The sequence below is a fragment of the Myxocyprinus asiaticus genome, chromosome 25 (assembly GCF_019703515.2).
Source record: "Myxocyprinus asiaticus isolate MX2 ecotype Aquarium Trade chromosome 25, UBuf_Myxa_2, whole genome shotgun sequence".
Classification (NCBI taxonomy): domain Eukaryota; kingdom Metazoa; phylum Chordata; class Actinopteri; order Cypriniformes; family Catostomidae; genus Myxocyprinus; species Myxocyprinus asiaticus.
In genome coordinates, this window is record NC_059368.1 from 31,022,212 (window position 1) to 31,037,726 (window position 15,515).

The window sequence follows — 15,515 nt, forward strand, 5'->3', positions numbered from 1 at the left end:
GACCCAAAGGTAAGGATAGATGTTTGTAGTCAAAAAGCCCTCTACAAAAGGTATAAAGTGTCTTAATTTGCATATATAAATGGTATTAAGTTTGATAGGTTAGTGATATAAGCTATCAGGCTAATTGCTAACAGACTGCTAACCTCAAGCTACAGTAACTAATATATATATATATATATAAAGAAATAGAAACAAAAAAATATTAAATGATAATTAATAGAAATGAAAAAAGAAAGAGAAATGATACATTTTACTCTTTGTAACTTCTGTAATACAATGTGATAAACAATGTAAAAGTCATTATTGCACATATTTTGATGGTTAGGTTGACTTCAAGTGAAATATGAAAACCTACAATCGGGCACCAAATAGAGTATGCAAAATACGTATTATCAGCCAGTGAAATCTTATGGGTCCAAGGGTGGTAGGACTATGACGGAGGGTAGGATTTGTCATAACATTGCCATGCCATAGTGCTAGAGATTGAGGAAACAAACTGACACAAATAAGATCATCAGAACAGAATATACTCTGATGAAGAGCTGATAAGATAAACTTTGACTGGACAAATACAATCAATGAAACAATTAAGGGCCTTTCATGGAGAAACTGGAGATGCCAGCCAGCTACGTACCGATCAGTCAGGACAAGTAGTAGTACAATATGTATGGCCACTCTTATTGCCAGTGTGGGCATGGTTCCATTTAGTTTATTGAATTCCAAATAATATGCAAATCCAGGCCGGAGAGAAGTCACACATGGACTGCCAATGGGAACGTTATCTAATGTCAGCATTCTACATGCACTTAATAATTTGCTGCAATGGGAGAGGAAGAGAGAGAGAGTGTGTGCACTGACAGAGAGGTTACAAAAGAGCATCAAAACACTTCTCACCTGAATGAGACAGAGGGAAAACAGAGATCACAGAGGGCTGTGGTTAAACAAATGAAAGAAAGAACAAAAATAGATGAAAGGAAAAGTGTAGACAGAGGAAAAGTGAAAAGCCTACAAAACAGATGGTGTATGTTAAAGGTGCAATTTTTTTTTTCCTCATTAACAAGGGTTTTACACCTAAGGAAACGAAACATTAACATAAACAGTACCAAAACCATGTACACACTAGCCATATTCGTAGCCTGATAAAAGCTGTGAAATTCTACATAGAGCTGGTCTGCCTCCTAAGGGGCCACCATGTTGAGATCACATGGCCAGCTGAATTCAACTAAATGTAACTTTTTAACTTTAAGCTTCTTACTCATTAAAAATGTGAAGACACATCATTTTGTTCCAAATATATTAAATAACATAATATTATATAACATAATTGATACATATCTAAATTGGATTATGAAAGCAAAGTTACACAAATGTCACTGGTGCCCCCTCATAAAAACAGGTGCATGATGCTCTTGAGTCTCCAAAGCCAATGTTATATTGCATATGTTTATTTTAACAAATGTTAATTTTAAAACCTGAGATCACACCGTCACCTTGCTTTCTGTCACATCCACTGACAAAGCACTTTTCTTAGACTGCAGTCACTGTGACCAGAGAGAGAGAGAGAGAGAGAGAGAGAGAGAGAGAGAGAGAGAGAGGTAAATAAGGAAGGAGCAGTTGTATTCGGCTTGCCCTCAGTTGGGATAATTCTTCTTGTAATTTATTACACTTTGAAGCTTTATCTACCCTGTCAGACTGTGCCAACAGCCCCTATCTGTAAAATGAGTTTCAGGGCATGCAGGTCTATCTATTCATGTCACCTACATTCTGCAATAACAGTATCTCAAAGACACTAGAAGATCCATGCTGTAAAAAACAGAGAATCACATATAATTCTGCAGCGTGCATAGACTGTGTCTCATCTTATACAATGATATGCTCTTGTTTCTCCAAAAGGCTGCCTTAAAGGAATAGTTCACCCAAAAGTGAAAATTATGCCTTATTTACTTATGATTACTTGTAAATAAATAAATAAATAAAAATAATTGTAATAATAATATAAACAGTTACCACATAATAAAATTATTAAGGCCACAAATGTTCATTAAAATGTTATTTTTTGTAAGTGAAATCATTAAATGTCATAATTCAGTTAAAAGATATAGTCCTTAACATTAAACAGTAACAGAAGTTCTGTGCAACAAAAATAATGAGCAGCTATGGGTGCTGTGCAGTGAACAAATAGTGGCTCTGTAAAGAGATCATAGCTGCGTTTTATTGTGAATAAAACATGGCTTTTGACCAATCAGCATCCAGGACCGAATCTATTTTATAATTCAAATTATTTTTAAAGAATCTTTACAGACTGAAAATTGTTAACATATAATTTTCACCTCCTATGGCACAGGTTGGACATCAATAACATAAAACTCTGTATGACTTTAGAAGACTTAAAATAAAGCGTCATAAAGAGTCGTATTGAATAATTTTATATGGCTTTTATAGTTCTTTTTCGTCCTTTGTGGAGCTCTTCAGCTTGTGATCACTATGAACTTTAATTTTATGGAAAAGATCTATGTGATGGTTCTTTAAAGTGTGTGTGTGTGTGTGTGTGTGTTACACAGAAAAAAAAACAACAGCATATGGGTTTGGAACAATTATTTTTGGGTAACCAACTGATGCAGTTGCATGCAGAGGACATTGACATTATCTACATTCATTGATAAAATAGCATGAAATTTATAAAGGTGAAAGGGGATCAGGACACTTTGCATGCTGGACTCAAACCTCTATCATCCATATGAGCACACATGCATCAAGTGCAGAGTCAAGACTCTGGAATGATGACATTTTTAAGACAATCTCTTAAATGTACCCTCTGTTTTACAATAGGACTCTAAAGGCCTTTTCATGGAGAGCAAATTGTTTGCTCAAGTCACAGGGATCAGCACCCCCGATACCTCTTTTTGAAACTTCCCTAGAAGCCTATTTGTTCTTCATTCTAAAACACCAGATATTCTCAGTAGTGGGCTACACTCAGTTTCTGCTCACAGATAATAAAAAGTCAGGAAATGTAAAATATGTATTTTTATTATTTTCTCTCCATGTGTCTCAAATGGGCTATGAAGCCCCAGCGTCCTCTGTGCTGACCTCGTCCACCTCTCTGTGATCCCCAAGGGCCATGTGATCCCCATAAAGCCAAACTATTTTTAGCACTGAGGCTGTTACCATGGCGATGGAGTGCCAAGCTGGACTCCCTGGTGACTTGGTTTTATCATTACAGGTGAGGAACTCAGATACTGAGGTTGTATATTTGCACATAAGACAGAACTCTATGCCACAGGTGAATAAGTGGGTTATTAAATGTCACATGGCACTTCATACTCCATTACTGCAGTCCTTCTTTTCATCATACACATGTTCACAAACATACAGGTGCATCTCAATAAATTAGAATGTCATGCAAAAGTTCATTTATTTCAGTAATTCAACTCAAATTGTGAAACTCGTGTATTAAATAAATTCAGTGCACACAGACTGAAGTAGTTTAAGTCTTTGGTTCTTTTAATTGTGATGATTTTGGCTCACATTTAACAAAAACCCACCAATTCACTATCTCAAAAAATCAGAATACGTCATAAGACCAATAAAAAAAAACATTTTTAGTGAATTGTTGGCCTTCTGGAAAGTATGTTAATTTACTGTATATGTACTCAATACTTGGTAGGGGCTCCTTTTGCTTTAATTACTGCCTCAATTCGGCGTGGCATGGAGGTGATCAGTTTGTGGCACTGCTGAGGTGGTATGGAAGCCCAGGTTTCTTTGACAGTGGCCTTCAGCTCATCTGCATTTTTTGGTCTCTTGTTTCTCATTTTCCTCTTGACAATACCCCATAGATTCTCTATGGGGTTCAGGTCTGGTGAGTTTGCTGGCCAGTCAAGCACACCAACACCATGGTCATTTACCCAACTTTTGGTGCTTTGGCAGTTTGGGCAGGTGCCAAATCCTGCTGGAAAATGAAATCAGCATCTTTAAAAAGCTGGTCAGCAGAAGGAAGCATGAAGTGCTCCAAGATTTCTTGGTAAACAGGTGCAGTGACTTTGGTTTTCAAAAAACACAATGGACCAACACCAGCAGATGACATTGCACCCCAAATCATCACAGACTGTGGAAACCTAACACTGGACTTCAAGCAACTTGGGCTATGAGCTTCTCCACCCTTCCTCCAGACTCTAGGACCTTGGTTTCCAAATGAAATACAAAACTTGCTCTCATCTGAAAAAAGGACTTTGGACCACTGGGCAACAGTCCAGTTCTTCTTCTCCTTAGCCCAGGTAAGACGCCTCTGACGTTGTCTGTGGTTCAGGAGTGGCTTAACAAGAGGAATACGACAACTGTAGCCAAATTCCTTGACACGTCTGTGTGTGCTGGCTCTTGATGCCTTGACCCCAGCCTCAGTCCATTCCTTGTGAAGTTCATCCAAATTCTTGAATCGATTTTGCTTGACAGTCCTCATAAGGCTGCGGTTCTCTCGGTTGGTTGTGCATCTTTTTCTTCCACACTTTTTCCTTCCACTCAACTTTCTGTTAACATGCTTGGATACAGCACTCTGTGAACAGCCAGCTTCTTTGGCAATGAATGTTTGTGGCTTACCCTCCTTGTGAAGGGTGTCAATGATTGTCTTCTGGACAACTGTCAGATCAGCAGTCTTCCCCATGATTGTGTAGCCTAGTGAACCAAACTGAGAGACCATTTTGAAGGCTCAGGAAATCTTTGCAGGTGTTTTGAGTTGATTAGCTGATTGGCATGTCACCATATTCTAATTTAAATGTGAGCCAAAATCATCACAATTAAAAGAACCAAAGACTTAAACTACTTCAGTCTGTGTGCATTGAATTTATTTAATACACGAGTTTCACAATTTGAGTTGAACTACTGAAATAAATGAACTTTTCCACGACATTCTAATTTATTGAGATGCACCTGTACATTTGTTGATAATATGCACTTCTGTTTATTTAAAAATAGATTTACAGAAAATGTCTTCATTTACTCATCCTCATGTTGTTGCAAACCCATATGACTTTTATCTTCTGTGGAAAACAAAAGGAGATGTTTGGCAGAATGTTACGGATTGACAGCCTCCTCTAAGGGACTAACATTCACCATTCATCTTTGTTGCATTCTTTATCCATACAATGACAGTGAATGGTGACTGAGGCTGTCCCCTTTTGACAGAATGTAACACAGTTTGGAACAACTTGAGGGCGAGTAAATGAAGACAGAACTGTATTAATTTATTTTTTGGTGAACTATCACATGACATTTACAGCGCTGTCACGTGGCACCTGTTACATTTATCAGCGCTGGTCAGGATGGACCAATCACAGTCATTTTTTGTGGTGGGTTTCCATTCACAGGTACCAATTATTGCAATTGTCATATTTTTAACTCAGTAATTAAAAAGTTTTTAATATCATTAATTGGCTGTAAATTACTGTCCAGAGGACCAGATCACTGCTAAAGTAGCACATTGATGGTACCAGTTACTTTTTTAGTGCTGGTCAGGATGGAGCAACCACAGTTGTTTATTATTACTGGATGGATAAGTAGATTAAGAAATGATTGTATAGATAGTGCTGCAGTGGGATTCCATCCACAGGTACAAATCATTGCAATTATCAATTTTTATTAAAAGTTACTATCCAGTTTAAAAATGTCTCCAATTAGATATATTTATATATATTAAAAAAACCGTCCTGAGATTTGAATGTGGATCAATTGAGGTTTCGGTTTTTGGAGCAGTCAAGCGCCCCCTGGAGGCAGAAATGTTTGTGTCTCAATGGTAACAGTTTCGGTTCCTCACACATAGCTATTGTATGACTTTAGAAAACATGTAAAATAGCACATGAATCACTGAAGAAGAAAAAAACCTTTTATCTCCTATAACAAAACTCTATATCTTCATCCACAAGGGCACTAAAGGGTCTTAATCCCTTAAGCCCTGACAATCATCATGGCATTATCTGAAACATTCAAAAACTGCAGCACACTAAAATAGTACTGTTATAAATCATGTTTTTTCCCGTACGTTTCTTCTTTAAGATCGCACTAATGGTCTGCATTGTCTTGCACTTTCAATTGTATTGGACTACACTAATGCTCTGCATTGTTATTTTGTAACCAATTAGTAACCAGCTGGTGCATATGATCCTCCATTGTAGCATTCACTACGGTATTTCCTCTGTTCTTATTGTTTTGTGTACAATTGAAATAACATTCTTTGAAGATTTTGATAGGAGCTAATTGTGAGAATGTACCATTAAGGTCAGCTTAGATATTGTCCTTGTTATATATACATACAGTATTTACATTAATGAACATTGCCTTTATAAATAGTGATGCTTTTGCAATACCTAGCCAGGTTTAGTCATAATCAATACACAACATCCTTTTTATTTGTACACAAAAATGGTGTTTAGCCAAAAATAAGCAACTGTTATTAACAATAAACTCTAAATGAGAAGGTCCATACTTGAGAGTTTGGTACTGCTAATGGGTAAGGTATACATTTAGTATAGAGTGACACAGGTTGTCTGGCCCTACTATAGAGACCAATGAACAGACACTTAGGAGTGTATCAACTGTTTTAAATACCACTGGCCTGATGTGGAAACATGCAAGGATGTTTGACTGATCAAATATCTGTAGACCACTGCTGCAGTATGCTATACAGTATATGTTATTTTATACACATTTATGCACACGTCTCTTGAATACTTAATTCTGATTGGTCAATTGCAGCATTCTGCAGTCAAATATTTTTGTGTAATGACCACTAAACTATTTAATTGATCATTGTCCCAGGCAAATGATTTCCTAAATATCTGTGCTAGTTCCACGTCTCTCGTATCACACCATGGTCTAAAAATCAACATTTTACACCCATTTCTTTTTTATTTGGTAAGTAGCCAGGTAATAAGCAGGGTAATGTACACTCAACCGGTCATTATCGCAAAATAAACCCTTTCAGGGTGAGTAAAAGAGCCCTCCACTCTGCGTCTGGGTTTACTTTTTGATAATGACCGATTTAATGCACATTATCCCTTATATATTGTTTATCTTATTTGGTGGATTCATTATACAAGAAATCCAAACTACTAGGTGTAAAGATTGTAATTATGAATTTCCTCTTTCTCCCTTTTCCTCTCCAGCACTTCTCTCTTCTCCTCCTCTTTATGCTGAAGGCAGACGGAAAATTAAATGCCAATATCACAGTCCATTTCACCAGCCTCTGCTCACCAGCCTTCTGCTACTGCCGACAGAGCCACACATCAACTCTCTCTCTCTCTCTCTCCCACTATTACCTTTGCTCCCTCCATTTCTTTCATCATCAATCACTCCCTGGCACCTTGGTGACGTCAAATCAGCAGAGATCCTCATTTCCTCTCGTCCTCCTCCTCTTTCTCACCCCCATTTTATTCTGGTTAATGGTGACGTCAAAGAGAGTGGCTTCTATGTTATTACTCATCTATGTAACTGTAGCAGTAGTGGTTCCTTGACCACAGCTCTTGTATTTTTTTATGATCTTCTAATACAACAAAATGTATTGGCTGACAGCATACAGCTAAAACAAAAACAGAAAAATAAACAATAGAATTCAGACTGCAATATCAGGAAGGTATTGTCCATCAAAACTTAAAGGAATTGTTCAACCAAAAATGAAAAAATAAAAAATAAATTATCATATTCTCACCCTCATATTGCTCCAAACCTGTAAGATTTTAATTCTTTCATGGAACACTAAAGAAGAAATATTGAAGAATGTAGTTTTGTGTGAGGAACTTAAAGGAATGTTCCAGGTTCACTACAAGTTAAGCTCAACTGACAGCATTTGTGGCATAATGTTGATTACCACAAAAATTAATTTAGACTCGTTCCTCCTTTTTTTTAAAAAAGAGCAAAAATCGAGGTTGCAGTGAGGCACTTACAATGGAAGTGAATGGAGGCCAATTTTTGAACGTTAAAATACTCACTGTTTCAAAAGTATAGCCTCAAGACATAAACAATATGCATAGTGCAATAATGCTTTTACTGCAATAAAATCACTTACAAACCTTTTCTGTCTAAAATTAAAGCCAATTCACTACCATGACGATGTAATGTCATAAAAACCCTAAAACGACTGTAAAAATGACAATTTAAACAACTTTACAGCTCAAATAATAAACAAGTTTTAACAGAAGAATTCATGCAAGTGCTTTTATAAAATTATAAGCTTCACATTTCTGTTTAAACACCCCAAAAATTGGCTTCATTCACTTCCCATTGTAAATGCCTCACTGCAACCTCGATTTTTGCTTTTTATTAAGTAAAAAGATAAACTAGTTGAAATTCATTTGTGTGGTAATCAACATTATGCCACAAATGCTGTCGACTGAGCTTAACTTTTACTGAACCTGGAACATTCCTTTAACCAACATTTAAATCATTATTTACTGAAAATCTTGCCCACTGCTCTCTGCATCCATTTACAGTAAATATTGTGCATTTACATGCAGCGTATCAGGCTTGATATTAATGCAACATGAGCAACATGACTGACGTCAAACTTACGTGGCACGACTAGCAGTGCCATATTTGACTTAAAGGGGTCATGACATGCCTTATTATTTTTTTCATGAGGTTCCTTGAGGTTCACTTATATCATTAGTAAAGTTGTTTTGCACAAAAAACAGTCATATATTTATAAAACATGATCATTTTCCACCCTCATTATGACCCTCTGTCAGAAACGCTCGGTTTTGTTGTGGCTTCTTTTAAGACTTGACAGTAAAAGCCAACTGTCAAGATTGGCTCTCTACTCTTTACTGCTCTCTCATTGCCATCTCACTGCTTACCACTACTGGGCAGGGCTACGGAAGTAAAAAGGTAAAGCAGGCGTTGATGTGTTGTTGTGGAGGCGGTCAGATGCAAATGTCTACCACAGTGTGACATCACAATGGCCACCTACACACAGCAGCTAAATTCGGTTGTCAGTTCACCTTTTAGTGTTTAGTCCTGTTCTGTTCACACACAGTTCGGTAAAATACAGGAGTGACAACCGCATTCTACAACCGAATTAACTCCCATTTAAATTTAATTCCACGCAGTGTGTATGGAACCGAACTGAACAACTAGTTGTAAATGACGTGATTAATGGCGCGTCTGAGATGTGTCCGTCTTCTCCTGGTGTAAAAACACAAACAGAGATGTGTGTCTTCATTCATTGCGGTCTTGGGGGGACCCGTACATTACAGCCCAGATTGTGTAGTTTAACAACAGCTGCTTAGACACACATAAAAAGCTAACGAAACATTACCTGATGATAATACATCACTAGCCTAGTTTCCATCCATTTTCCGTGCTATTTTGTTATCGACTAAAGTGAAAATGGGTAAAAAAAAAATCAAAATTTGCTGTCTTCTGCCTGTTTCCATTCAAATGGCCTTTTATCGATAAAAATGGTGTGCATGATGACGTCATGCCTAAAAGAAATCTGCCCTTAAGCCGTTTCCATACAGAAATGTGTGTTTATCGCTAATTGTGTACCATTCGTCTCCCAGATGTCCCTAATTTTTTTCCCCCTGAAGTTTTGGTAAAATGGGGAGAGTACTGAGACAATTCATTGAAATTAGACAGCTTACTGTCATTTTAATTTCACAAATAAATGCAATCAGAAGAAGAGGAATTGCAAACAAAAGGGAACAGTTGCCCTTCTGTTAGGACTGTAATATTGGCCCTGATGTTGCGTCTATCGCAGGTTGCCACCGGTTCCGAACTGAAAGCGAATCATCATGGCCTTGTTCAAGCTGGCAACCTGCACTAAGTAGTGGGGGAAATTTTCAGTGTTAGTATAAAGACCATCCATCGATGTGTATATGCTGTGTGCACAGCTGTTAAAGAAAAATTGATGCAGTGCAATATCAGGGTTTACATTTGATACATTCCTGATATTCAATAGGCTATTTTGAACAATCATCTAATCTAAAGCACAACTGCATAATGTCCCACATATTTGTCCAGGAACTTTTAACGACCAATTATTATTATTTATTATAATTATTATTTTAGCGTCATAATGCAATTTACATTTTCTGAAGAAGCTCAGCAAATGCAATCTGAGGTAAAGAGGGTTAGATTTAAAATATTTAAAAGTTTTAAAATGTTCAAAAGCTGGTTTTCTGAAAGTGAACTCAGCATTGGACAAATAGTTCTGATAGTTTATAGTCTTGAAGTGTTGAAAATGTCATTCAGATGACTTTATTCGTCTACAGAACAGGGTACGGCTAATTTATGTTTGTGTTAAGAAAAGGCATATATAGGTCTAAAATTGTTAATTTTTTTCATTTGGAAAAAACGAAGTAATATTAATTTTATTTAATGCTTTATTAATTTGGTAATTTATTTAGCCTATTTTAATACAGGGAATTTTGCCATCATTTTTTCAAAAGTATGCTAAACAATAATTTAATAGAATTGGGCTATATGTTAGTGTTCCAAATAAGCACACTGAAGCTTTTCTCCTAGTATTGTGTATTTCTTTTTCATTTAAAACATCTTTGTGCACAGAAATGATATGTTTTTTGTATTGTGGGCTAATTGCATGACTGCCGTCTATTATTTGGAATGGTGTGGCAAAGCAACTTTAATAAATAAACGGATGGCTACCGCGATTAAATTAATCGTAAAGAGTGGCCATTCATTTGTTCTCTGTGCACTTGTCGAAGACAGGTGCATGAGAGATATTTGTGTTGGCACTTCTGGAAGTGTCATATTTGCAGCATCGGATCTATATGCCGTTAAGATCAATCCATAATCACGTACAATAAATTGGCTTTTATGGATGTATACCTTGTCGTCATGATTAACACAGGCTAATGATTGGGGTAAATTATGTCATGTGACACTACATTTTTGCGTTAATGCCTAATTCTCGAAAAAAGTGTTTCCAAACCAGTTTTTCGCGACATTTGAAGTATCGACATAGAGATTATGCGCTAGATTTAAAACGGAAAAATATTATGTAGACATTTGCATTTCCATCAGCTTTATTTTGATGCGATAAAACTTTTTGGAATGGAAACGTAGTTACTGATGAATAATCTCTTTACTCAAAAATAGCAAGCACAAAACGGGTTAAGCTGTTATGTGATATGGTAATCATCGCAACTGTGGGAGTCAGTCCTGTATTCTATACATACATGGAATGAAAATTTAGGGGATTCACTCCCGCATTTAAATGTGGTTGTCACTCCCAAAACTTTGTAGTGTGTACATGGTGTAGAAAGTGGCATAGGAAATGGAGGAAGTAGAAAACGAGCTATTTTGGCAGCTTGGTTTCAACAAATGCTCTTTTTGCAGTGAGGAGGACGTTTTCAGTTCTGAAACTTACAATATGTTTTTATAGTACAATGACCTCTTATATAAAAAAGATCATAGAAAATTTTATTCCTCATGTCATGATCCCGTTAAGAGCTTCAACAGAAAGAAAGTCCATCAAAAAATGACCTAAATTGTGGTCTGTTCCTTGCATAAAGCTATTGTATGGCTTCAGAAGGCTTGGAATATAGTGCACAAGTCGTATGGACTAATTTAATACAGGTTTGGAACAACATGATGATGGATGACTATTGCATGTGAAAGCCATCTTTTTATATATATAAGTGTATTGACGTGAACAATTTCAAAACTACACTACTTCTGACTAAATTTCCAGCTAGAGAAATTGTATAAAAAAATAATTTAAAAAAATACTTCTTAATTTATGTATTTATTTTGGCCAGTAATCTTTTAATGTGATAAAACACAAGCATGAAACACATTTTGTCCCTTTGCTGGTCTTTTTTTCTTTTTTTTTTTTTTGTCTTATAATCAAAATTTAATCAAGCTCTTGCTGAGTAAATGGTGACTGCAGTCAGTCTGTGCAAGTGTTTGTGAGTCTGAGTGGTGTGTGTGTGTGAGAGGGGGAGCTGAAAAGGCAGATGAATCATTAAATTTTCAGCAGCATTTCTTCAGTCTCTTAAGGGTTTGGAGTGTGTCCCTCCCATTTTTCGTTTGCAGTCGATTACTCAGGAAACAGCACCTTCTGTGAAACTTGGAAGGTTTTCTCTGTACTCTGATGCACACACAAATTACAGCTGATCCAATGTGTGGTGAAAATTGCTTAATTACAGGAAAGTATAGGGAAATCAAAAACTCAGTAAGAAAACGTTTTAAAACGGAACACAGGTGGTCGACCACACAGGGTACAAAGTGTGACCGTAGCAGATACCACTCCAGTAATTAATATTCAGAGTGTCCTCACATAAAAAGTTCAAGACATCTAAAAATATAATAATGGAAAAAAAAAAGTATAGTCCAAACCGAAACAGAATTACAAATATTACAAATAAAAGATATGCATTTGGAACTCTCAACATTCCAAATAAAGTAAAAATTATTTTGATGTTTGAAGACTTGACAGTCACTATGAAATCACGACTAACCTTGCACTATCCAATCAAATGTCCCTCCTCCTAATACCACCTGCAACCGACAAGGAAGTGGCTAATTATGTTTCACTACTGTGACACACTGTAAACAACAGCCTTTAGGCAATTAAAGAAAAAAAAGGGACAAGCCCTTCAAAATATCCCGCTAAAACGTCCTGTTCCAATAGGAAATATGTTAACAAATAAAAGAAAACTGCAAGCGATAACTGCTTCAAAAGACCGCACTAGTCCTCTGATGCACATTTAGACTGGCATGCAATAGAGGTCTGCAACCAGACCCGGGCCTGACGGGATCCGAGAACCAGACGGGTTTCAGGCTGGGTTCGGGTCAGTTTTTCAATTTGGACTTTGGGTTCGGGTAGGGTTTGGGTTTGGGTTTGTATGAATGGAAAAAATAAACAGGTTACCGAACTTGTTTCATGCATGTGCTCTCACTCAGACACGTGCAAACGGACGAGTTAGGGGCCGTTCACACCGAACGTGTTTTTGCGTGTTTTCCCATTGTTTTCATATGTTGGACGAATGTCTTTGACATTCACACTGTGTCTCGCTTTTTCTTCAGCGTCTCGCGCAGGACTGGCACATTTTAAACACCATGTCAAGTTAAAAATAACTTACATTTTTCAAAAACGCATGTTGAGTGGGGGCCTGGATATCTTAACGAGTATTGACGTTGACTACCACCCCTGGAGTCATGAGTTCGAATCCAAGGTGTGTTGAGTGACCCCAGCCTGGTCTCCTAAGCAATTAAATTGGCCCGGTTGCTAGGGAGGGCAGAGTCACATGGGGTACCCTCCTCGTGGTCGCAATTAGTGGTTCTCACTCTCAATGGGGCATATGGTAAGTTGTGCGTGGATCGCAGAGAATAGCAAGAGTCTCCACATGCTGTGAGTCTCCACGGTGTCATGCACAGCGAGCCACGTGATAAGATGCGTGGATTGACTGTCTCAGAAGTGGAGGCAACTGAGACTTGTCCTCTGCCACCCGAATTGAGGTGAGTAACAGCGCCACCATGAGGACCTAGTAAGTTGTGGGAATTGGGCATGCCAAACTGGGGAGAAAAGGGGATAATAAAAAAAATGCATGTTGAGACACCTGCGCTCTGTCTCATTCTTTGCGCTGCAATAGTTTTTAGCACAGTAGTCACTAAGAGTCAACAATCTGAACAAGTTCAGGCTGCATAGAGGAGACTGTTGCAATGTTTCATATTATTCCAGACTGGTCTGCACCAAGAGGGGACTGTTGCATTGTTTAATTTTATTCCAGATTCTTCTGCACCAAGTGAAATTTCATTAAATAAACAGTAAGTAAATTGTGGCAGCGGGGGGCGTGGTCGAGCATTCATCCGGAGAGAGAGAAAGCGGTAAGGGTGCATACACCTGAGCCAGATAATGACAAACACCTGTTTCCAATTTCAGTAAGCTTGGGATGAGCGGTATAAAAGGGACCACGCCAGTGGCAAGATGGGGAGAGAGTCTAGAGTCGCTACCTGGGTGCTTGATGTTGTGAAGCTGATGTGTTATTGTGAAACTGAGAAGCTGAAAAGCTGATGTGTTAATGTGAAGCTGAAAGCAGATATTTTGTTGAGAGCTGAAGACACTTAGATTAAAGGTTGACTCACATAGATTTTGAACCGTCTCTCGTGTCTTTCCTGCTTGAACCTCTTTACACTGGTGCCGAAACCAGGGAAGGTTGGAGGAAATACGCCTCGTGGAGTCCTCGCAGTTGGCAGAAGTCCTCAAGTCCCTCGCAGACCTACACAACACACACCATCTGGCCCTGCTTGAGCTTCGGCAAGACCAAGATCGCTGCTTTCACGAGATCCTCCAAGCTCAAGCAGAGGACCGGCATGCGATCCAGAGCCTCCTCAGCCAGGAGAAAGCCCCGGCCGTGACCCCGGACACAGCAGCCCCCATGCCCCCACCCACGCTCATGAAGATGGGGGCGGAAGATGATCCAGAAGCCTTCATTGACCTCTTTGAGCAAATTGCCGAGATCTGGGGTTGGCCACGTGCCTAGTGGGCGGCCAGGCTCATTCCCTTGTTGTCCGGGGAAGCCCAACTTGCAGCTCAACAACTGCCGGTGGTTAGTCTCCTGGTTTACAATGACCTGAAGAAGACCATCCTGCAACGGGTCGGCCGCAGTCCAGAGCAATACCGTCAGCTCTTCTGTTCAATGAAGTTGGAGGGGACCGGCCACCAGTTTGCTTTCACCCAACGGCTTCAAGACACCTGCCGTAAGTGGCTGCTGGCAGAGGACCGTGACTTTGAGGGAGTTATTGACCAGGTGGTGCTGGAGCAGCTGATCCATTTGCTACCGAAAGGAATGGCGGAGTGGGTCCAGTGCCACCACCCGGCGTCGCCGGAGGAAGCTGTCCAACTGATGGAGGACCATCTGATGGCACACCAGAGGGCAGAAGAGCCCTCCAACTCTCTCTCCCATACCCCTGTGTTTTCCCTGATCTCTACTCCCACCCCCTCTCCTCTCACTCTGCTCTCTCTCCACAGCCCATCCCAGTACCACGGAGGCATGGAATCCCGCCTCCAAAGCCAGCTTCCCATTTGCGGGGGTTTCCCCCCCGGCAACTTCATTGCCTCACTGCTCTCCCCCTCAGGTGGATGTGCCCACCGATGCAGGTGCGGGTGTAGCACCTGGGCAGCCTGCTGGAATTGCGGGATCTGGGGCACTTCCAGGATCAATGCCCTGTGATGGAGCTGGGAACTGTGGTCCTGATCCCTGACATGCCATGGGCTGTCCCCCTTCGGGCCGGAGCATTCAGGATACTGGTAAGTGTTAAGGGGAGTACTCATCAAGCCTTGGAGCCATTAGAGCGGTCAGCACGTGGACATCGCTTTGTATTAGTCCTGGTGGACTATGCAATGCGATATCTGGAAGCAGTACCTCTGCGCAACATCTCAGCATGCAGTGTTGCAGAGGCACTCTTCAAAATAATCTCCCGGGTGGGGATTCCGAAAGAAATTCTCACTGATCAAGGCACCACATTTATGTCACGGACACTCCGCAAGCTTTACGAATTGTTGGGTA